Raw genomic sequence first — 24,506 nt, 5'->3', positions numbered from 1 at the left:
TAAAAAATATTTACTGCAACTTTTCAGTTATACTACATATTTGAATGTATTTTGTAATATAAAAACTAAGTTACTGTTGTAGTTACGTTTTGATCTAAAATGTCTCTCAAAATGCCCATGCACTGATTTGAGGGGGTTGCTCCAGTGCTTTGAGATGTACACAGTAGCTGATTGGGTTTGCAGTTTCTTAGTGATGTCACTATTATGTGATTGGCTCTCGTGTATGTGCTTTTTTTCCACATGGCAGCCATTTTCTTTTACCTAATCCTGGGTTGCAGCCTGAGCAAGGCTCTATGGGCTGCATCAGGGGTTCCTGGAGGAGGAAGGCACTGGGTGAGCCAGTGTGAGGCCGCCTCTGCCTAGCATGACCCCTGGCGCCTGCAGATGCGGCGTTGAATTAACTCTGAATTTGAATGTAGGTCCTCCTTTAATTACCAAATTGGTTGGTATTGCTTTGACTAGAGAAAGACTTGTTTTAGAATAGTTTTTTAAACCAGTCTATAATGTAAGGGATTTTCGGCAGTCAATGGCGAAGGGCCGTTCACTTCACCCACCGTTTGTCGGCTTATTCGCAGCCGGGTGGTTGCAGAGATGTATGGGGGGACATGTTGGTCCGGTTGGTTGTAGCACAAGGATCTCATGCCTGATGTTAATTTAAGTAACCAAGGACCTTGCGCCACCTTCTTTACATTGCTTCAGCGAGAGTGGTGCTGTAGTGGTTTACGTAGTTGTCCCCCATTATGGGTTATGACATCTGAGATCATGCCTTCATGCCTTTGCGGTCTCTGCTACCGCTTACATAGGACTAACGGGATGACTGCTAGCACTGAAGGCATTACAAATGTTGGCTTCAGCCACTTGGGAGGTGCTGCACACAGCATGGGTCGGGTTGATAGTGAGGGGAATTCTGGAACACCCGGCCGATATTGGTTGGGGGGGGCTTGTTCTCCTTGCCCGAAATGTTAAGGCATTGTTTCTTGTTGCTCTTTTTCCACTCATTGTTACCGCTGTTGCAATTGTTGGATTACCTTTTCCATCGCTCTATAGTCTATGAATAAGAAAAGGTAATAGATAATGCCATGACATGTAGTACAACATTAATGCTGACTGTAAGCATTAACAACCGCTACTACAGCTAGAATATAGTGTTCTGCCACATGTCGCTATAAAAGGAAATACTCGAGTGCACGCATCATGTGTTTGAGGCTTGAGGGATGCGTTAATAAGGAAAAGCCATGATTATGGGTTTTGAGTGGGATATGTACCTGGGCAGACATGCATTTTTCCGGCTCGATTTTATTGAACTTTATTCAAGTGGCCTGTAGTTGCTTTCAATGGCAACAGGCGAGGTTGAGTTTCACTCCACCTAATCGCTATCACCGAGTTAAAAGGGATGTCTGGTCTGCTTGACTGTTGCGCAGTGTGTGAGATTACCTATGGGGCTAAAATATTAATTCTAGTGACAATGACAGTAAAAGGTTTGTAATGGATGACTGAGTGGTCGCAGCTTAAGATGCAATCGCTCGGCTTGGGTATGCGTGCATCCTGCGTGATTGTGCAAACAGACAGAACGCTTCACAAGGGAAGTTGATGGTGGAAGTTCAATCCCTCGTGTCTGGGTAATATTGCTTTGGCGTTGCACCCCTCCTCCTTTTATTGGAGGCTAAATAAAGTGGGTAGATCGAGACCTGGATTCGGGGTGATAAGGAGCCAGTTTGGCGGGACACTGCTTGCATTGAGACCATTAGTTGGGGGTGCCCCCTTTATCAATTGCAGGAAGCACTCGCTTTTTATTTTTAAAGGATTGAAGAGCGGAAGCCATTTTGAGGTTGTGACACTGGTAATAGTTTACTCCCAGACGGTACCATAATATGGTTCACTGGTTTTGCTAAAAATAAGGTTTACGGCAGCATAGCCCTTTGCGGGGCATAGTCCTTTATTGTGATGCAGTTACATTACATGCTTTCATTTTCATCTCTTCATGTAGTTGATAACAGGTACTGGCCCTCATTACGACCCTGGCGGAAATCGCGGTGCTAAATGCACCGCGGAGCACGGCGGAAAGCTGCCGATAGCGCCATGGAGGATGGCGGATTTTCCGCCCCATGCCGACCTTGGCGGGGCGGTAAATCCCCATCCCCCATTTTACCCTTCCCCATTCCCATTTTTGCCCCATAGGGTATAATGGGAGAGGCGAAGGCGTTAATTGCGCCACCGCAAAATACGGTGGCGTAATTAACATCAAGGTCCCGTAGCGCCATGGATTTCTCCGCCCGGAAAAACCAGGCGGAAAACGTTCCATGGCGCTACGGGAACTCGTAGTAAGGTGGACGGGTCCGCCGCGAATAACGCTGGCGTAAACCCACTCCGCCAGGGTCGTAATGAGGCCCACTGTCTTGTTGGCTTTGAGAAGTGCAGGTACTAAGGGCCGAGTAGGACCGGTCCATTTAAAGCACTGATTTGGGGTGAACTGTTCTGTGCCATGTAATATGTTCACATCCCCTCCCTCCCAGCTTCCTGCCTCCACTCCTTCAACACACTACCCTCTTTTGTAAAACCCACCTCAATTCTCTCTACCTCCACACACTCACACACCCTCCTCCCACTCTCTACCTCCACACACCCTCCCATCCTACCCCTACTCTTTCTACACCACCCTTCCTACCCCCACTCTCTCTAATCCCACGCACTAACCCCAACCACACTAGCCACACACGCTGTACCACCACCCACTCTACCCCACTCTCTCTACCACCACCCACCCTCAAACTCTCTACCCTCACTCCGTCCCATTCTCTCTACCCCACCCCCTCTCTCTCTGCCACCACCCTATGCCCCCTCGCTCTACCCCCACCCTACCCCACCCTCTCTACCCATTCTCTCTACCCCTGCCATACCCCCAGTCTCTCTAACCCCACCCATCCAGCCCTCACACTCTCTACCCTCACCCTACCCCATTCTCTCTACCCCCACAATAACCCCTCACTCTCTACGCAAACCCTGTCGGCTCTCTCTCTACCTCCACCCACCCGACCTCCCCTCTCTCTACCACCACCCACCCACTCTACCCCATCTCTCTTTGCCCCCACCCACCCTATCCCTCTCTATACCCCTTATCAGTTTCTCCTTTAAAACCTTTCACACTCCTTCTTGCACCCCTGCCACTAAAAGCAAAATGCAAATAACATTAGTAAATGCCCAAACTATTGGCATGGCCAATGCTTGTTCAAATGGCTGCCACCTTTCAGCGTGGTCTGCTTGTATTTTGATCAGGCAATCAAGCAGTCCATTTCTAAAGCATCACGTGACCCAGACTGGCCTTGGTGGTAGGGGCTGTGGTTTGTCTTCCTGGTTCATGCACCAGGAGAAGGAAGAGACAGACATCTGCAAGGGTCCTCTCCTTGGACAGTTTATTTCCACATCACCCTCCCCAAGTAGACAATGAAAGGCATCAGATTCAAGACCAGCAGGAAACACATCATGACAGCGAGTGAATTCCTACAGGCGAGCAGGTGGCTGTGCTTTGCAATATGGAACTCATGATGACTACCAAGGACAGCCGCAATATTTTAGAGCGATGTCTTCTGATCATTCCTTTCTCTGGGGTTTCACAGGCATAAATAATGCTGAAGCTGTGTCTGCACTGTTGTCTTCCACTACCATTTCTCCCCAATGTTTGTGCCGGCATTTCCAGGCCGCCCCACATCCTCTTTGCACTCTGTCACTGTGACGCCTCTCAGTGCCTTTCAACAACAGAATGCTGTGTATATTGTCGCCCTCATAGGCGTCGCTTTTGCCATTCCAATTTGGAGTGCGGGGATATTCTGAGACATTCCAACCCCGGAGAGCGGCATATAGCCGGTGCTATCGGCCTACACCAGAGTTATGGGTCTGAGGCACAGCGGGGAGCACGTAAATACACGCAGGGCGTTGTAAACATTTCAGAGAAGGATGCACAACTAGCACATACTTTCGGCAGAACCGCTTCGACGTGCCACTTTGCACCCTTTTCTGAAACAATGTGTACATGCTGCGTGGCAAGTATGTTCATTGTGGGGGGCCTTTACATGGATCCATCCGGAATCCGCCAGAATTTTGCAGGCGTTCAAATCTAGTGGGTGGCTTAGTGACTCAATGCAAGGTCAGATGCTGGCCTAAATGCATTTGTTTGCGGCAGGTGGAGTAGATAATGTAACGGAAAAATACATTTCATTCCCCGCTCCCACTGCAAAAAACGTGAACATTCCTAAGGGCTAATTTTCTTAGAGGCGTAAAATAAAAAGCTATGTAAAAAACATGTGTAAGGCCTTTACAAGTGCTTTTTACATTCTGCCAGATTTTCTTGGGTTTGTGTGGTGGAGCGGGTGCATGGGGTGGAATAACGGCTTCTGCCACCGCGTCCGCTCCACCATACCGATCCCCACTGCTTGCCGCAAGGATCTGATTTTTATGCCGGCGAAAATGGGAATTGTACCATATGCCTGAGCGCAGTAGAAAACTCCCAACCCCCATTGCGCCGACTAAGTAATGGGGGTTGCGGGTTGCGTGGGTGTGGCCATGCTTCCGTTAGATAGACAGCGGGGGACAAAGTTTAAGAAAGATAAATAAAAAAAGGACCCTGTGGCAGCAGCTCTGACCCAGCTAAATGGGTGGAACTGACACTGCAGGGGATAGAGTCGGTCGGCGTCACACTTCTGCGTGTGCGGAACTGACGCTGCTGGGGATACAGTCGGTCGGCATCACACTTCTGCGTGTGCGGAACTGACGCTGCAGGGGATAGAGTCGGCGGCACACTTCTGCGTGTGCGGAACTGACGCTGCAGGGGATAGAGTCGGCGGCACACTTCTGCGTGTGCGGAACTGACGCTGCAGGGGATAGAGTCGGCGCACTTCTGCGTGTGCGGAACTGACGCTGCAGGGTATAGAGTCAGCGGCACACTTCTGCGTGTGCGGAACTGACGCTGCAGGGGATAGAGTCGGCGGCACACTTCTGCGTGTGCGGAACTGACGCTGCAGGGGATAGAGTCGGCGGCACACTTCTGCGTGTGCGGAACTGACGCTGCAGGGGATAGAGTCGGCGGCACACTTCTGCGTGTGCAGAACTGACGCTGCAGGGGATAGAGTCGGCGGCAAACTTCTGCGTGTGCAGAACTGACGCTGCAGGGGTAGAGTCGGCGGCACACTTCTGCGTGTGCGGAACTGACGCTGGAGGGGATAGAGTCGGCGGGACACTTATGTGTGTGCCGCCGAGAAGGTAAGTGCATGGGGAAGGGGGCTGGTAGAGGGATGCGAGTAACAAATGATCTATGTGATCACTGTGCCACGCCGTAATGGAAGTTGACATTTTTGTAGTCGCTATTATGGGCAGCGCAGTAATACGTAAATCCGATATAATGCATTGGATTACTATGGAACCCATGGCATATGCTGCCTACGCCGCGTAAAGGGTAGACAGTGGAGTATGGAGTGTAAAGAAAGAGTGTAGGGGATATCAACAATGTTTGGACGAAAAATTACACTGAGGATATTTTTACGTATTTGCATTTTTTATTGAAAATGTCCTCTTTGGACTGTTACATGTGGTGTAAATCCACGTGAATGATTTTGACACTTGATTTGGGGACTTCAGAAATGAGCGTCAAAATAGAAAGACACCCACTGAACAAACGTACTTGAGAAATGTGTGTCTAAGGCGCTCCTCGGGAGTGAGAGAAGTAAATGGAATGGAGATACCTTACACTTTAATTTTATATTCAACGATCAAAGAGTTTCAATTAAGCATGTCTGGGCCTTGCCATGTCTTTGCAAGCCTCCATTCATGGCATATTGTGGGCATACCACTTTAAGTCATCTTACTTGTCAGCAACATAAAGCATCTGTGTCTGCGCGTTCCCATCATTATATGTAATTATAGTGACGACAAACTTAACACCAGTTCATATGCTAAGCGTTGCATTCGTTAGAAGAAGATTAAAGAACTGCAGTTCAAAGGACAGGCTTTGCTCATAAGAAATTAACAACTCTGCTTACAGCTCAATTAAATCAGATGAGGCCAGTGATTAGAGAACCGTTAGAAAATTCATTAGCACGTTTCAAGCTTAAAACGAATTGAATGTCATCCTGGTGAAACGAGGTCAGTGTATGCAACGGACAGGCGCGCCACGTGGAGCCAAGGTCAGCTCTCCGGCCGCCGGAACTATCCCAAATGCACCCTTGAATAACATCAGTTGTTTGAATCAGCTGAGGCATGAACTGGCAACACATTGAATTTTTAATCTGAGTATATTATGGGATGCTAACATTGCTTTCCAAGCTTTTATCTGTACGTAATGCATACGGTTCCATTGTGCATCACAGAAGAAAGTCACCTTCTAAGGCCTGGTTATATATGTTTCATCCGCTAGACAAGTGGTGTGAATCCTTTCATAAGAAGCTATCTGCACACCTTTTTGGAAGTGCGGACGAGGAATCAGGGCTGATTCTGTGTTATGGTTCCGTCTATTCTCGTAGCGTGGCTTTTCCTCTTAGTGGAGTGGAACCGTGTGGTTATCATGTAGAATGCATGATGGGATCGAGGTGCCAGTGGCCATTGGATGGAGGACTAGGAGCAGGATGCCTGTGCTGTTGCAGGGAATCCCCTGCTGGTTCTCTAGCTATGTGTGTGTCTAAATGAGAGACATGCCAATGGGTTCCTCCACTTCATGAATCGTCAGGAGCATAGTGGAGCCTGCACCACAGCTTATCATCGCTTCGAATCCAGCCAAGCCCTCTTGCATTCATCAAATGCAACCTGCGTGCCGCTGCAATGCCCCTTCCTATCTCCATTGCCTGTTACCAGCCAATCCCAAATAGAGTGGGAGTGCTCCATCACAGACCATTACCAAGCGCTGGTTCCTTATGCTGAAACAGTGCTTTGTTCTCTGCTGGACCAAATATGTGCTATTGTCTTTTCTCCCAACTCCAGCTCCAGGTCTGGTATGCTACTGAGAGAGTTACATATGTGCTCCATAAGGGGGGGGGACTGTTCATAGGCATACGCAACCTGATTGGGTGGGCTGACACCACTGTGTCTCCTGGGCAACAAGTCGGCGTGTGGCTGCTAACAATGGGCCTCATTACAACTCAGACGTTAAGGGTTAACGCCGTCGTTAACCCTTAACGCCTGATTCCAATTTTAACGGCTGCTTTTAGCAGCCGTTAAAATCCATGGCGCTAAAACGCCTTGGTGCTAATTACGGCACCGTAATTTACGGTGCCGTAATTAGCGCCTTCCCCACTCCCATTATGCCCTATGGGGCGGGAATGGGGAAGGGTAAATGGGAAATGGGGATTTACCGTCCCACTCACCTTGGAATGGGGCGGTAAATCCGCCATCCACCATGGTGTAAACGTAGTTTACACCATGGTGGTAAAGTTGGTGTACTTACCGCCTGGGTCGTAATGACCCCAAATTACTTTTGATGAGGGCACACAGTGTTTCTGAGATTGCTGGGCAGAAGCAGTCCTTGGAAGGGGATATTGGACATTTCTTCACACAATATACCAATCCCCAGTCTACTGCTCCTTATGTCATTGTTGCAATATTCTGGGGTTTGATCGCACAGTACCAAGTACAGCAGGCATACCAAGAGAACATGTTTCCTTGTTTTTCATGACAGCAACAACAATGAGCAGGGGAAGACCTACAAGGCTGCCTCCCACCTATGCTCGAGTTGTAAGCAGGACAACGAGTTGTTGGGAGAGCAATCAAGCAACTCATGAGAGCACTAGTGACAGGTTTACAATATACTGGCATCCCAGCGATTACTTGACAGAGATGGATGGCAGAGTTATTCGCACGCTTGACATATTATCCTACAGAGGAAATGAAGGCGCTCAGTATGTCTTGCTTAAGTTCTGAAGCACACAAAATGTATTCTCACCTTCCTCCAGCCACTGTCCCCAAAGTGCTGCATCATAAAATGAATAGGACTGCAATCAAGCACAAAGATTTTGTACCGAAGATAAATACTGCAATGGCACGCTATAGGTCTGACACCAAAAAGCAATTGAGAAGGGTGTGATAGCTCTGCACACTTTTGCCACCAACTGCAACTGTGGTCAATTTCAAGTGATTTATGAAAAGTTGATGGCATACATTAATAATTAACAAGGCAATAGAGGCTGTTGTTGGTTGTTCATCCAACTTTGGACCAACCCATAACTGGGCAAAACAATCCATGGCTTGAAGTTGACTAACGACCAGTGAAAATAAAGGAATGGCCAATCCTGCACCATTCGTCCTGATGGATCCCCTACACAGTAAGTGGTCAGAGGAAAATCTGGCCAAATACCAAGAAGGCTAGAGGTGGGCAGAATGCAAGAAAATGCAAGAGCCAATACAGAAACGCAATGCTTTTGATGTCAGAGTAGATCACATTTGCAGTCTACGAGAAGCTGTCTGGTGTGGGACAGAAGAAGGTCATTCTGTGGCAGTCAGAGACATTTTGCACAAGTGTCACAGCAAATGAAGAAGACCTTTATCAAAGGGAACATAAAGACACTTTTAAAAGGGCTTCTTCCCAAGGGCCTCCACAAGCATGCAGAGAATTTGGGATCCAGAGCGGTGGGAGTTCTAAGAACACTGCCCTGTGAAAAGACTGGGTGGTGGCACTGGAAACAGTCACTCTGTTCCTGGAGGGATCCCCCCTCCCCCCAGGAATTGCCAAAGAGTTAAAGACATATATAGCAAACACCATAGAGCAAACCGATAAAAACAATTTGGATGAACAACAATTTGCACATGTTATGTCTTCTCAGCGGTTTGATGATCCTCTAGGGTTTTTTTCTTTGTTCTGTTTGTATATCTTTGGTTTGATTTTGGCAAACATTTTTTTCTATGGATGCTCTTAAAAACTGAAGGTGAAGATAATGGGTATTCAGAAATGGAGAGATGAAAATGAAAGAATTGCTGCTTCTTGCGGCCTGAATCCAATTCATCTGTGAAAGGAAGGCATGAGTGAGGCCCAGTAAACCCTATTGCGGAGAGAGTGAGTCATTCAAAGTGCTGATGGACACAGTGGGGTAGATCGTACAAGAGGCAGAGATGATGTGTCGGTAGTATCAATTGTGTAGGTAAAGGATGATTAAACATAGTGCTGATCTTGTTGACCATCTAAGGAGTCAAGTCTAGTGAAGTCTTTCAAGTTGACAACTATGCAAGCTATATCCCCTGAAATTGGATTTTCATGGTGGATATCCTGAAAATTGTTGTAAACAAGTTGCGCTGTATCAAGACGACCTCGGAGCTTTGTAGTAAGAGGATATTGCCATGCTAGGAGATCTTAGTTATATGAAAGTACTATCAGAAGTGTAACTGATGGATAAATGCACTGGCAAAGCCACACCTTTCTCAATCACGCAAAAGGTGTGAACAAATCAACAACAAGAAAGGCATAGCAGAGAATTCTGTATTATACACCTAACACCACAGTGCCTCAGGAAAACTCAATGATTCCCAGATGATAGTGGATGAAACAAATGAAACTAGTAAAGCACATGCCAGAACAAAATAATGTACATGAGCATAACAAGTGAAACCTCACACAGGAATTTGAAGCACATTAATGCAGATGAGCCAGAAAAGCAAGACTCAAAAGCACAGGAATAATAAGAAACAAATGTTAGGGCTGGGCACAAACAGCAGGGGTAGAGGTGTTGATAAATTAGGGGAAACAAACTGATAAGGAATACAGCATAAGTAGATCAATGCTTGAAGAACACTACTCACATTTAGCATTTTGTGAAATAACAGAGAGGATGCCACACGCAGACAGTTATAAACAACACATGAAGTTGGCGTGTAACTAAAATAGTTGAGTAGATCAAGACATGTGGATGTTATGCCCTGTAACTAAGTCAGCACATGAATAACTCACAGAGAATGCTACTGTATTAGCCATCAACAATTGTGATATTGTATGGCATGTGTTGTTCCCTTTGCCACAATATGGGCCTACTTGTCTCAGCCAATGACATGTGAGGAATGAATCTGTTTTTTACACATCACAGATAGGTCTAAACAGAAAATAATAGCACCTCTCCACTTTCTCCATGATGTAGTGCTAGCAGCAAATGCCCTTGTGCAAAGTTTTGATGAGGTACCTAGCTGTATTAAAATGTCTGTGTGCCTTTAAGGGCTTCAACGCTACAGTATTGGTAGAGAATTTAAATGACTGATCACCCCAAACAAGGGAGATGCCGTGGGAACAGGGTTGAATCTCACTTCCTCCATTGTCTTTTTTATTTATTGTCTTTTAATTGTCCTTGTTTTTTATTTAATTGTAGTGCTTTTGTTTTCCTGTCAAGGAAACAGTAACAAATGGTTATCTAGCCAATATGAATCGGATGCTTATGTGTGCTTGGAGCTGCAATTAGCCTGGCAACCTGGTAGCTGAGGACATCTGCCACAGCCGTGCAACGATGGTGTAAAATTTTAAATAATCCATCAATGGATCAAAATGCACAACCTAACAATACCCTGATTTCCAGTGTAATTTTTATGTTCCGTCTCTACAAACAATCACGCTTTTAAATTATTACAAAAATTAAATCTTGCATGTTTTATGGATCACTTTGCTTGAAAATAATTGATGAAAGTTGGGCAGTATTTACCCAAGGTTAATACAGACCTCTTTTTGATTGGCTCTTATAGAAGGAATGATAGCACAGGGGCGATGCGGTTGTCTTGGAAGCAAGACAATGGTGCAACACATGTTCGAAACCTGAGCCCGCACTTAGAAACCACGCTGGTATTAAGCACGTGGTAAATGAACAATAAAATAAATGTATAAAAATATGTCTTTATTTTGCCAACACGCATTTTGCATGCAACACGGGCCACATATCACCAGGTTAACCTTGAGATAAGGCAGATTTTCTCTCTGTCAAAGTTCTAATTTATTATCAAATTTTTATAATATTCTAGTTTCTCCCTTTACGAAACGCTCATGTCCTGATTCCAGGCAGCATCAGATTCTCTGAGAATTGTAACAAGCTGCAAAGATTCTGGGGGGCCATCTCTCTGCCTAACTGCCAAATGCCTACCCCGTAAGGCTTCATCTTTGTGGTGGCAGCTGTGTGCTCTGGCTGCTCGTTTTCCCTGTGGTTCCCTGTGGTTCTCTTCATGGGTTGATATTTAAATTGCAGTAGCTCTGCCATTGATCTCTGCTCCTCTACAAAACCGAGAGCGCACGCGCACCAGCGCGTGCGCACCAACCGGAAGTACTGTTTGCTGGAAGGAGAGACTACTAGGCGACTATAGCTGCAGACTCGATCAATGTGCCTATTTCCTTTTACTTCTAAATGAACTTTAATGGAATTTTATGTTTGATGTTCGCTTTAACAATTTATTTACTGAGCCTATTTATCTTTCCAGATATTTACAAGACTGTAAATCATTTATTACGGGCTAAATTGCAGTAGCTCCACCCATTAATCTCTGCTCCCCTACAAAACCGAGAGCGCACGTGCACCAGTGTGCGTGCACCAAGCGGAAGTACCAGTGAAGTACTGTTTGCTGGAAGTAGACGCTACTAGGTGAATCTAGCTGCAGGCTCGATCGATGTGCCTATTAACTTTTACTTCTAAATGGACTTTAATGAACTTTAATGATTCATGCTGTCTTTAACTATTTATGTACTGAGCCTATTTATCTTTCCAGATATTTACAAGACTGTAAATCATGTATTATTTGCTAAATTGCAGTAGCTCTGCCCATTGATCTCTGCTCCTCTCCAAAACTGAGAGCGCAAGCGTGCGCTCTCAGTTTTGTAGAGGACCAGAGCGTGCACCAGTACTGTTTGCTGTTTGCTGGTTTGCTGGTTTGCAGCAGCGACAGCAACAGTACTTCTTTCACTATCGCCCTCCAATTACCCTGTTAATTCAGGATTTGAGGTTTCACTGTGTTTGTTTTCCCTGCACCATCGCTTAGTAAGAACACGAGGAGACTGGCGATATCACATAAGCGGCACACTGAAAAATTGAGTAGTACGTCAGAGATTTGATTTTGCACATAGGGAACAAGGCAACCTAGTCTCGCTCTTGGTCAATGTGACCCTTGTATTGTATTTATTTATTTATAACGCGCAAACCAACAGGCCCGGAGGCATCAGGGCGCAATTTGTAAAAGGTTACCGATATGCAGGTATAACAGAGAATCATTAAACATTTACACATGGGATCCGATATGCAGGTATAACAAAGAATCATTATATACATTTACAAGAGGATCTTATATACATATGTACAGTAGTTTCAGTGCCGATAGGTGATAGTAGCGGTCGGCAAGTCAGGGTAGGTCAGGAAGAAACGCGAAGCCGGCCTTAAAGCTGGTTGAAAAGCCAAGATCTAGTATTGGCTTTGAAGGTATTGAAAGAGTCTTCCGCTCTAATTGAAACAGGGAGGGAGTTCCATAACTTGGAAGCTAAGACGGGGAAACTTGAGCCCCCTGCTTTTTGCAATTTAAATCTGGGGATCGCTAGACAGTGGGATTGGGCTGTTCTTAGAGGTCGGGAGGTAGAGTGGCGCGACAGTCGACTGCCAAGGTAAATCGGGGCTTTGTTGGCTAGGCATTTGTGCGTAAGGGCGAGTGTTTTGAGTGAAATTCTCTGTTTGACAGGTAGCCAATTTAACTTACTTCTGGTTTCTGTGATGTGGTGGTGTCGGGGAATGTTTAAAGCGGCACGAATGGCGTTGTTTTGTGTCGTTTGAAGTCTGTTCAGGTTCTCTTGGCTGGTGCCAAGATAAAGAGCACTGCAGTAATCAATTTTAGCCACAATAAGGGTTCTCGCTAGCGTAACGCTGTTAGACGTAGTGAGGAATGGTCTGCAAGCTGCGATAAGTTTGCATGTGTATGCAGACGCAGATCTGACAGCATTAGTTTGTCGGGTTAATGAGAGTGTGGCATCAAGGTAGAAACCTAACGTTTTGGTATCTTTTGAGACACGAATGATATTACCATCTATGTTGAATGACTGATAGGACGGCTCTAGTCTGCTCAGGCGTTGTGCAGTGCCCAAGATCAGGAGCTCCGTCTTGTCATCATTCAAGCACAACTGATGTTGGGCCATCCAGGCTTGGATGACCAAGTAGACGTCGTTAAGGGCCTTGGTGTCACCTAGATAATCACCAGTGATGGGGATGAGTATCTGGGTGTCGTCCGCATAGTTAGTATAGGAGACACCCAGATAGTCAAGCACATCAAAGAGTGGTTTCGTGAAAATGTTATAGAGTGTAGGTGACACACAAGATCCCTGAGGAACGCCACAGTGAATCGGGGAAGGGTCCGCGGCTGCGGATGGGGCAAAGACTCTCATGGATCTGTTGCTCAGGAAAGATTTGATCCAAGCCACAGCCGAGGAAGAGAAGTTGGCAGCTGAATGGAGGTGCTCGCACAGGATCTGATGGTTGACCAGATCGAATGCGGCTGAAAGGTCGAGAAGTAGTAGCATTGCTAGTTTGCCTTGATCCTTTAGAACCTCGATTTGAGTTTTAAGGTCTAATAATGCGGTCTCTGTCCCGTGTCTGGGGCGGAAACCAGATTGTCGTAGACCTAGCAAGTTATTAGTTTCCAAGTAATTTTGGATCTGAAAGTATGCGGCACGGTCTAGGATCTTGAGCAGAAATGGTACAGTGGTGATAGGTCGGAAGTTAGTGGGAATGTTAGGGTCTAGGGAAGGTTTTTTAAGCAGTGGGATAACCCAAGCGTCCTTCAGATTGTCCGGGACAATACCTGTTTGAAAGGAAGAGTTGATGAAGGCCGTGATGAATGGGGCCAACTCATGCGCTGAGTCCTTGATAGTAGGGGCTGGGCACGGGTCACCTTGGCAGTTAGTTGGCTTAATTCTAAGAATTATATTTTCTACCTCTGCCACGGTAAGCGGAGAGAATGCGAATGGTGTGATATTGGTAGAGTCTGGCAAGGGGGCCTTAGTGAGGGAAAGAGCGTGGTTGTCGCGCTTCAGGCTGTCCTGTTTATCTTTGATTTTGTCTTGTAGTGTGGAGATTTTATTTAGTAAGGCTGCTTGGATGTTGGCACACCATTTACTATCTTTCACGCATGTATCAGGGGGGGCGACTGGAGTTTCAAGCTCTCTTAGGATTTTAAAGAGTTCCTTGGTGTTCGAGTCGGCTTGAATAATGCGGTTGTTGAAAGATTCCTTTTTTGCCGTGATGATGGCATCTTTGTAGGAGAGTGAGGCTAGAAGGAAACTGTCTTTATGCTCGTCTGAGGGGTGGCTTTTCCATCGATTTTCGGCACAGCGTTTAGCTTTGCGGAGCAATCTTAACTGTCGTGTGAACCATGAATTAAGATAAGCTTGAGGTTTAGCCTTTCTAAGTTTGAGAGGTGCTATACAATCAATGGCAGTTCGCATTGTTTGGTTGTAGGTGTGTGCTAGTGAGGTTGGATCAGAGTAAGAGTTGGTGGCTGTGTTAAGGGACGGGAGTAACAATGGGAGGAGTTTCTCCTTGGTTATATCTTTTTTGCTTCTAGTTGGGAGTGCTGGGGCTAATGGTGACGGGATTCGTGGTGTGGCTTCAATGTTGAAAGTTATAATGTGATGGTCGGACCATAGACAGGGGGTATTGTTAAGGACCTTGATATTGCAATTGGAGCCAGCTACCCAGTCAAGTGTTCTACCTTTAATATGGGTAGGCTCTTGGATGTATAAGGTAAGGCCGAGGTCAGATAGTGCGATCTCCAGGTCAGAGGCCACAGGATCTTTTAAGTCACCAAGACCTAAGTTAAGGTCGCCTAGGATGATTGTTTGCGAATTGTTCTTTGTATTGTTGAGGAGGAGAGTGGAGATTTCACTGACAAAGGTTGGTGCGGGTCCTGGAGGTCTATAGATTAGGTGCATGGTGGCTGTTTGGTTAGGTGTGAGTGCTAGTTTGACAGACCGCAATTCGGCTGATGTGAGTTTGGAATCAGGTAACACTCTTAGGTCAAGAGTATTTTTATGGATGAAGGCCACACCGCCGCCTTTGGAAGAGGCGGTGGAGCGGTCACATCGTGTGATGCCGTAGTTCGGCGGTAGGGCTAACGCTAGTAAGGGGCCAGATGTGGCATGAAGCCATGTTTCGGAGATAGCTATGAAGTCAAGGTCAGACGTGGTGATGAGGTCAGCTATGTCAACTGCGTGTGCAGTGAGGGATCTAGCATTAATAAGGGCACCTTTGAACATGGGCAGTTTAACCTCTGTGGTGGTGGGTTTGCATGTGGTGGCAGTTGACAGAGATCCAGGAGAGAGGGGGGTTTATTTCCTGGTGATGTGACGGATGTGGCGCAGGCGTAGGCGGAATCTGGTGCCTAGTCTCTTATTTCTAAGAGAGAGGGGGCAGGGTTGGTTAGGTGTAGGTTTCCTAGCAAAGTGATCCAGCCATAAAGCTGGGTCGTTGAGGTATTGGTTGGTATGGCCTACAGCGGGTGCTGCCGGGCTCATTCTAGGTGACACGAGAGGTCGTGGGGATGCCATGCTGGTAGAAGGCTGGTCCATTTTAACCCAGAGTGTGGAGGTTGTTACCATAGGAAGCTGGAGAACTTGGGCAAGTCGAAGGGATAGTGTGTAGAGTAATGGAAGGAGTACACTGACGTGCATGATGACAGTCCTGGTCACCTAGGTGAGAGAGAAGAGCTAGGTGGCACAACAACCATGTACATAGACAGGGGCCACCTAAGATCAAATTGGCAGTGAAAGGCAAGGGGCATAAGACTAAAGGCACAACATAAATCAGGGCAAAACACAATCAGTTGTGGTCTATTGGCGACCATAAGGCACAACACAATGTAAGCAAGCAATGTAAGTGGCAGCTTCAGGAGACATCTTCATATTCTAATCCCTAAATTCGTATATATCTACAGTCCATAAATACTAATTTGAGCTGCCATTACCTTCTAATAATGAAGAATCTGGAGCGGAAAGGGCAAAGCAAAGGCCCTTGCAAGCAAATTGCCCTTCTCATTAATTTCTATATCATCTGGTGCACACAAGCGGTATTATAAAATAGCAGCTAGTTGCTGGGTCGCATAGAGGGTGACAGCTTCTTTGCTATGCTTTTTCAACCTTTGCCTGCCAGCAACCCAGCCATATTCAGGAAAAGTATTTTTTGTTTGCCTAAACCACAAGTGCTACATTCATATTTAAGACTGCTGTGCCCAGTGTTGTTTACACCCTTAAATCCACGATGCCTGCACAAAAGGAAATATCAAAGCTAGCAATCCAGTTTAAGCGGCTGCCAATCCCGAGCTCTGCAAGTGTACTTCATAAGCTCCCTTTGGGCGGCTCTTTGCCTCCAAAAATCCACATTGTGGATATTCGTGACTTCTATCATCCTGAACCATGACAGCCTAGGACGCTGCCTCCTGTTTATCAGTCTGATACTGCAACTGGCTTGCTTCCACCTTTTAATGTTAACTCGGTGGTATCTGGCAAAACTCTCCATTTGACTTCGATACCTGATTCTTTGCTGGTTGCATGCTATGCACAATCACAGCTTGACCATCCTGCGCCAGCGGTGTCCACTTTGACCTTACCTCATAAACGAGGTAATGATTATAAGCGTGAAGCAAATAATCCGCTCATTGGCATTGATGCAGTTATACCTTACGTTCTTACATACAACGCTATGCATATGGAAGTGTCGGCTGCCATATTGCCAGTTGCTGGTGGACCTATTCAAGTGGAGACACCGTGCTCGGCAGCCCATGTTAGCAATCCAATACATAATCAATCGGCATCTCGTCTAAACGGCATCAGTGCTATTAATCCTCCCACAGGAGATGTGATTAATCTCTCACTTGCCTCTCCTGGCCGTCATGTAGATTCGATTTGTCCCAATCACCCATCATGTTTCCACACTCTGCCCATAGTTCATCGGTCTTGTCCTTATCTTTTACTAAGCTCACACCAAGGAAAGCGACGAAGCTGGTAGATTCCATTCCTCCAGTTCCTCCATACTCTGGAGTACAAACTCAAATTGACATTGCCTTAATGACAATAGCCTTGACAACTCTAACAAAATTGTTTGAAGCATTTGATGCCAAAGTGAATCATCAAACGACTCTGATCACCAACCTTATATGTGGTGACACAATTGGTAAGAACAAATCATCTGGTGCTCTGACATTGAATGTACCTTTGCCTGTTGGTCCTACTGAGATACAAAATATCGTACACTCTTTCCCAGACATAGGTGCTGTTGCAGACACAATAAACTCATTACACTTACCGACTGCAACACCACAGGTGGTGCACAACATAAATCTTACACATGGGCAGCAATATGCACCAAGTCGAATCCACCCAAATGGTAGGAAGCTCTGCTATTCTATTACCTACAGTGTCTTTAAGTCAGGAAAAACAGGCCTTCAATATATTCAAACCGACGAGAGGCCAAAATACTGCACCCTTACCCTCTTTTAAAAAATCAAAAAATGTGAAACCAACAACTATACGATTCCATTCCAGTACGAAACAATTCATCAGAGCCATCAACCTACCCAAAAAACAGACAGAACTAGCATCTTCTGCCGTAGTTAAGAAATATGCAAAAATAAACCAGACCAGCAAAGATAATAGAACTAAACGTCATCTTTCTAAAGTCAAATATAAACCTTTAGATGACTTGGTCAAAGCAACCAAAGAGTATATTAGAGAGTAGTCGCAGCCCACATCGTCTGAGCTAGCTTCTCCACCTTTGAGTAGCAATTCCCCGCCATGACTCTCACCTACTACACGGGAACACATCTTTCTAACCCTTGAACAACGTCATTGTGAAATTGAAAAGTCGGTCGAGCTATATATTGCCTCCACTCGGAGACAAGAAATTAAACAAGCTAACTGCTTAGACCCGCATTGTTCTCACAATCTAGTTCAGCTCCATTCTGAACATTCAACCAATTGGCCATCCATATCAAGTCATGCCACTATAACCCATAACTCATCACATTGTCCAGAACATAGCACTGCCTCTGAGGCTCCTCACAACAAGGTTTCAAAGACCTTGTGTCAATTCAACCTTCTCCCTAAAAAAATGCTGGTACATTTTCATTAGCTTGTGTTGCAATGCAGGCGGAGGCCCTACATGCAATGTGATCTGAACAGATCGTGCTTGCTGAACCTGTTTAATGACTTCCCCAGCTTGGAAGATATCACATCTACCGACGTTAACCAGGTCAAATTTGTTAAAGACACTGACTTGTCAGTGGTAAGACTCTGAATTTGCTCATGTGTCATGTTAAACACAATATGGCAAGCCAGAGCGGAGCTTTTGACCCTCGGATTTTCCTTATACCAAGATTCTTTAAAATACACAATCACTGATAGCATGATTATCAATACCTCTATGGGCATTGATAGCAAGCAACTTATTCCCTCGCTGCGAATCACCTGTTATACGTCAGATCGTGTAGTGTCTTATCAGCCTCAGCTTCCTTCCTCCCAACACCAAGGGTGAAAAACATCTCAAATATGTCCAGCATAACAGCACAATACCTTCATTAAGACCCCTTGCACCCTTATTAGTTTGAATATGCGTGGCTTCATGCATCTCCTAGGTTCCTCCGTAACTGAATTAGAAACCTATGATATAGTCGCCCTTCAGGAAACATGGCTGACTACACCCCCTTTATGGGTGGGGTGGACAGTTCTGGCTGTTCCAGTCAAGGTACCATTGAAAGGTAGACCTGTAGCGGGACTGCTAGGGCCGTCAAAACATCATCATCTAGATTCACTCTTCAACCATGGGTGACTCCCAATTCATATATCCAACTAGTGAAACTTAAGGCGACAAAAAGAATGGTCGCAATCATTAACATTTACTGGACCCACAAGGGCATTGCCTACGACAGTTTTTTGATGATCTCAAGATGGTTTTAAATTTAGTCGCAATGGACCCATCTGTAGATTTAAATCTGCATCTTTATCATGATAAAAATAATGAGCGTGCATTGAAACGCCAGTGGCATACGATTATGGTGGATAGACATCTTTTGATGGCAAATGGAGCCGTACACGGTGATGTACTGCCACAGAGTATGTGGCGACGAGGACAACAACAAGCTATTATTGCTTCTGCAGACACATTTTCAATTAAACCGCAGCTTCACATTGATCATGCATTACTTGCTTTTTCATGGACATGGTCAATGTGTAATTCTCAAATTGCTCCACCTCGCCATCCCAACCATCTTGTAATCTCTGGAGGACGCAATCACTTTAAATGTCCGACAACATCTTAATGAAACTAAATGAATGCATTAATACCTCGGGGAGACATAATTATGTGGCTGCTCTGCAAATATTTAAGGAGCAGCCCGCTATGACTAATAAAAGGATCTTCAAACATAAACATGCCAATGATCCAGCTCTCTAACTTAAAAAGTCGGCCTATCGTAAAGCCAAGCGTGCGACTAGTAACCTCCCCAAAGCAGCTAGGGCTCTAGCACTTAAACATCTGAGGACCCAGTATAAAAACGGGCTCAAAGCTTGTCAGGCACTAATGCATCAACATGAAGGTGAACAAATGCTGCTCCAGATTGCTAATAAAAACTCAGCGCAAATATGGCAGCTGCTCAGCCATGGTCATTGTTCATCTCAGGTTTCCTTACAAATCAATGTGGTGACGGACCACCAATTGTTGGAACATTTCACTGCATTATATGCTCCACCCAAGAATCACCTATCTATAACATCCATTTGCATCTCACGCATTTTACATATGCCATTTACTTAAGAAGATATAATTTATTACATCCACTGGCTGAGCTCTTCAAGAGCTTGTGGTCCTGACGGCTTGCATAATTTAATGTTTAAACAACATCAGGAGGTATGGGCCAAAATACTTGCTACCATCTTCAGATAAGTTCTAGATAGAAAAGTGTTGCCATCTTCCTGGCTCCATTCAATCATTATTCCAATTTTCAAGAAGGGTGATCGACAACCTCCAACCAATTACAGGCCGATCGCCTTGCTTGATGCTCTGGGAAAAATATTTGCACCCCTGATTCTACAAGACTTTAACACCTGGGCAACTAAACACAATCAGTGGGATCCATACCAAACTAGTTTTCCTCCGGGGTAGGGCACAACTGTCAATCAGTTGTCGATAAGCGTCATTAAAGCACATTCGCAATTTATGAATCATCGAGTATATATGGTGATTATTGACTTCAGAGCGGCATTTGACTCTGTCTCGTGAAGCTTGTTATTACAGAAACTGTATAAAGCTTAGTGCCCCGCTTCCATGGTTGCTCTAATTGGCCTTCTTGACACGAACAGGTACATTCAGATTCACCTTTCAATAGATGGTGATATGTCCTCTTCAATTCCTACATACAGAGGCCTGAAACAGGGCTGTATACTGGCTTCAGCCCTGTTCAACTTTTTCATTGCCGATGTTAGAGACAAATTTAGCAAAGTGATATCAGACTCTCCAGAGTTAGGCTCTAATACCATTCCCTGCCTCCTATATGTGAATGATATGGTTTTATTTGCAAAGACACCTAAAGGGCTACAAAATCAGCTAAATGCCCTAAATGAATATGTCCAAGACAATCAACTAGCAATAAATCATACAAAAACAAATATGTTACCATGTGGGAAACCTAAGAAGGATCGAATTCCATTCCATTGGCTTCTGAATGACATAAAACTTGAAGTCATCCATGAATATCGCTATTTGGGAGTCAACATTAATGATCATTAACAGGACCTCCCTTACATCAATTAAATTAACACTAAAATAGCAATAGCCATATCACAAGCTTGCATCATAAATGCCAAATATGGCAAGTTCTCGATCACACCAGTTATTAGATTTTATAGGCAAAAAGTGGTTCCTATAATATTATATGGAGCAGAGACTAAATTCTGGGCAGCAGAGGCCTTTTGGCTCAAGATAGAGGGTTGATTCTGGAAGTGTCTCCTATCTTTACCGGCTAGTCAACCTATGGCCATTATTAGGCATGAATTAGGGCTAGTATCACTCTATGGAGCCTACATCTGGAAGCTTTGCTGCTTATATAGGAAGTGTCTTCTGCTTAATCAACAAGGTTCGGTGCTGCACATCTTATCCCAATATGTGAAGTCAACAAGTCACAAATTCCTTACTACCTGGAGAACTGAAATCACAAATAGGCTAGAGGCTGCAGGCATCTCTATTGAACTTTTTTTGTCCAACCCCGTGCAAGCCAAACAAAAGATCTGGCAACAGGACTGGAGTAGTACCCGGCAGGTGTGCCTCACATAGGTAGATTTCAAAAGTGATCTGTTTCTGCATAAAAGATTTCAGACCTCAGTCTTATCTCCTTAAATTCCCAGCTCCCTTCTACAGACAGGCCTTTTTGCGGTTCAGATTAAATCTATGGCTGACCAATGAGGTGTTAGCAACACGAAATATAATTGTTCAAGCGGCCAACATATGTCGTTTTTGTCATGAGACTGGCCAATCTGAAACTCTAAGGCATTTGTTAGTCGGTTGTCCTAGTCTAGTTATGGCACTTAATTTGTATTTGAAAAACTGTTTTAAACGTTTTAGAGTTACTGATCTAAATGTATTATGGCAGTGCATGTTCTGTGCAACACGAATTTCAACCAGAATTTCAATTGTACAATTTTTACTTTCATTGAATATTAATCAGCATTTTTGAATTGTTATATTTTAAATTGTTACTTTTCTATTTCTCATTTATTATATGAGCTAATATGATTTTGTTTCAATTTTATTTATTTATTTATTTATTACATTTGTATAGCGCGCAGACAGCCCATGGGCATTGTGGCGCTGTTACTTGTAAGGAGACTTAGTTACAATGGGTACAGGTTGTGCCTTGGGTTACAGTAAGGCAGGATCCTGTGTTAAGCGATAGGGAGTATCATACAACATAATACATCATACATGGCAGTCATGGGAGCTTCAACAGATGGGGGTTGGTTAGGTGAACAAGGTAGTTTTCATGGCTTTGCGGAAAACAGTCAGTGAAGGTTCAGCTCGCAGAGAGGTGGGAAGGGTGTTCCAATGTAAGGCAGCAAGGTAAGGGAAGCTGGCGCCACCTGCTCTAGCTTTTTTTACCCTAGGTACGGAGATCATATTGGCATAGGGTGTCCTGGTGGGTCTTGTGGAGGAGACCGGGAGGATTCTCTGGGATAGGTACCCTGGGGCAGAGAGGTGGACGCATTTGTGGGTGATGCTTAGCACTTTGAATATAATCCTTTCCTTTATGGGGAGCCAATAGGAAGCTTTTCTGGCAGCAGTGATGTGCTCTCTCTTGGCAATGCCTTGTGCAGCACGCAGGGCGCTATTCTGGATTACTTGCAGCTTCTCAAGGTTTTTGTTGGAGGTCCCTAGGAAGAGAATATTACAGTAGTCTAACCGGGAACCAGTTATGGCTCTGGCTATGTTGGTGCATGTGTCTTTTGACAGAAAAGTCCTGACTGCGTTGAGAAGTTTTGCATGGTAAGCAGCAGAGGAGGCGATTGCATTTACTTGTCTGGTCATAGATAAGTTGAAGTCTAGATAGACGCCTAGCGTTTTTACTGTGTCCAGTACTGGGATTCTGATTGAGTCAATGGTAATGTGGTTAAGCTTGGTGAAATAGTTTCTTGAGGGTGTCAGGGGATCCTACGAGTAGGAGCTCAGTTTTGTCGGAGTTAAAGCAAAGGCCGTTGATAACCATCCACATTTGGATTGCGTTATATATGTTGTTGAGAGTCGCGCAGTCCGTGTCATAGTCACCTGTTAATGTGAGAAGGATCTGGGTGTCCTCGGCGTAGTTGGTGTAGGAGATGCCCATGTCGTCAAGGATAAGGAAGAGGGGGCGGTTAAAGATGTTATATAGGTTGGGGGAGAGGCAAGAGCCTTGGGGCACACCACATAGCATGATGGTGGGTGACGCGGTAGCTAGGTCAGAGAAGACCTGCATGGTCCTGCCTTGGAGGAAGGAGGTGATCCATGCGGTGGCTTCTTGGGAGAAGTTGGCTGTGGAGGTGAGATGATGGCAGAGGATGTTGTGATCTACAAGATCAAAAGCTGCAGAGAGATTGAGGAGAAGGAGCAGGACAGGTTTGCCTTGATCCCTTGCATCATCCATTTGGTTTTTGAGGTCGAGTAGGGCGGTCTCTGTCCCGTGCCTGGGGCGAAAGCCGGATTGTCTCAGTCCTAGGAGGTTGTGCTCTTCAAGGAAGTGCTGGACTTGCAGGTAGGCTGCTTTGTCTAGAATCTTGAGGAGGAATGGGACTGTGGCGATGGGACGGTAGTTGTTGGGGGAGGTAGGGTCAAGTGTAGGTTTTTTTCTGAGAGGTCAGACCCATGCTTCCTTGAGGCAAGAAGGGACTCTCCCTGTGGTGAAGGAAGCGTTGACGAAGGCTGTTAAGAAAGGAGCCAGGGTGTCTGCACAGTCTCTGATGATAGAGGCGGGGCAGAGGTCACCTTTGCAATTAGAGGGTTTGATGTTTTTCATGATGTTGATCATGTCTTTCTCCTGGATGGTTTTGAATGAGAAGGTAGGGGGGGCTCTGTGGGTGAGGAGAGGGAGGGTTGGGGGTAGGAGGGGTAGGAAGCGCTAGTTTGGTTTTCAGAATTTTGGCTTGGAGGGAGATAATCTTATTGCGCATGCTGTTTGGATGTCATCACACCATGCTTTGTCTTTGGTGAAGTTTTGGGTGGTGGGTGTAGGGGTTGCAAGTTCCCTGAATATGACGAAAATTTCCTTGGTGTTTGATTTGGCCTCGGAGATTCTATCTTCAAAAGATTTGGCTTTGGCTTTGATGATGGCTTTCTTATATTCATTTGCAAGGGTTTTGAAGTTAAGTTTGTCTTTATCATCACAAGATGTTTGCTATTGAGCTAGTGCTGCTCGTTTGTCTGTGCACAGTTTGAGGAGGTCTTGGGTGAACCAAGCATTGGCTTGGCTAGTGGGTTTGGCTTTGCATGGTTTAAGTGGGGCGATAGAATTGATTGCTGCCGTGATGGCAGTGTCGTAGTTCTTGGCAAGAGTTTCTGGGTCGTTGGAGAAGGGGGGTCTAAAGGCAGGTCCCTGTAGGAAGGGTAGGAGTCTTTCTTTGGTCAGTTGGCGGGCACTTCTTGTGAGGGCTGGTGGTAGGGGTTGGGGGGTGGGGTGGGGTTGTGGAGGTGGGGATGTTGAAGGTGATGGTGTGGTGGTCGGACTATGGGGTGGGGGTATTGCCTGTGACTGTGAGGGGGCAATTGTGATGGGCGATCCAATCTAATGATCTGCCTAGGGCGTGAGTGGGGTCTGTGATGGTGTTAGCGAATCCTAGAGTGGCTAAGGCTGTGTCAAGTGATTTGGCAGCAGGGTCTTTGGTGTCATTCAGGCCTAGGTTGATGTCACCGAAGAGAATGGCTTTGGATGACTTTTTTAGATTGTCAGCCAGGAGGTGGGTGAGGGAGGCCTGGAAGTCCCCTAGGGGGCCTGGTGGCCGATAGATGAGGTGTAAGGTGATGGTGCAG

Source organism: Ambystoma mexicanum, chromosome 6q, assembly GCF_040938575.1.
Source record: "Ambystoma mexicanum isolate Mex_15411 chromosome 6q, UKY_AmexF1_1, whole genome shotgun sequence".
Taxonomy (NCBI): Eukaryota; Metazoa; Chordata; class Amphibia; order Caudata; family Ambystomatidae; genus Ambystoma; species Ambystoma mexicanum.
This window is presented reverse-complemented; position numbering follows the sequence as displayed.